This window comes from Pan troglodytes, chromosome 11 (genome assembly GCF_028858775.2).
Source record: "Pan troglodytes isolate AG18354 chromosome 11, NHGRI_mPanTro3-v2.0_pri, whole genome shotgun sequence".
NCBI classification, from domain to species: Eukaryota; Metazoa; Chordata; class Mammalia; order Primates; family Hominidae; genus Pan; species Pan troglodytes.
In genome coordinates this window covers 27403318-27404543 of record NC_072409.2, presented here as the reverse complement: position 1 = coordinate 27404543, position 1226 = coordinate 27403318, and positions in this window count along the sequence as shown.

Here is a 1226-nt window from a genome sequence, read left to right as displayed (position 1 = left end):
TTTCGAAGACTCATGCTTTCATTTTTTTTCTGTGGTTTTATGGACATTTTAGGGAGACATGTGAATCTGCTTCAGGGAAGAGTATCCTTGTTGGCACACCAAAAAAAAAAAAAGAGACTAGGATAGCTTTACCCACCCTTACTCCAATACCAGTAATCTCCATCACCCCTTATTATTTGAGAAGAACAGCTGACTTTCTCAAACTTAGGTAAAGTGCTGTGTGAATCCAACTTTAGGCTTCCTTCCAACACTATTGCTGCCTCCAGGTTTTTTATACATAAAAATTTTGTAATCATCAGTGGCTAAGCATGTACCATTTTCATCTCTAAACCCTTAAAACAGGCACTTGAGCTTTGAAGTTTTCTTTTTTGAGGCAGAGAATAACAGGCTTCCATCCTTCTGTTGGTGAATTTTTTGATCCTATCTCTTCTGCAACAGGTTTGCTTCAGCTACATTGAAATACCATCTTCCTCTCTGGGAATAAGGGCACTTATTTCAATCAGTCATTTACTTCTGATGGTACTTTCTTACGATTTCTCTGTTGTGCAGTAAGTATCTCAAAGAGAAATGTTGGAATATGTGACCACGTGATCAAGAAATTTAGCCGTAAGTTCTAACTTAATGAATGCCTTAACAGCAACATGGTCGTCTTCTATTTCATTTTGGTAGGCAAATCTAGACGTTATAATCTAAAATGGATCTCTGTAGCTACTCACTTCCTCTTTCAACCCCACTTCTCCCACATCTCATTATTGTTACTTTTGTTTTGCTCATTAGACACTTCTCTCCCCGTGTCCTCTAGTTCCATCTGAAATGTTCATTCTTTCTGTGTATGTGACTTCATCCACTGCATATAGCCTGTCTTCAAGCAACCTCTCCAAGGCTCCAATACCTGTATGAACTGCTTTTCAACGCTAGTATTACTATTAAATATGTCCTTGTTCAAATGCAGATTCCCAGACCCCAGCCCCATCCCAACAAATCAGAAACTCTGGGCAGGTCCTGGGAGTCTGCGTTTCGTAAGTTTTCCAGATGATTATGATAAATACTAACACTCAAGAACAACTGACCTACAAGCCTGGGCATCATGGTGAAACCCTGTATCCACAGGAAATTTTTAAAAAGAAAAATTAGCCGGACATGGTGGTGCACATCTGTAGTCCCAGCTACTAGAGAGGCTAAAGGTGGGAGGATCGCTTGAGCCTGGGAGGTCGAGGCTGCAGTGA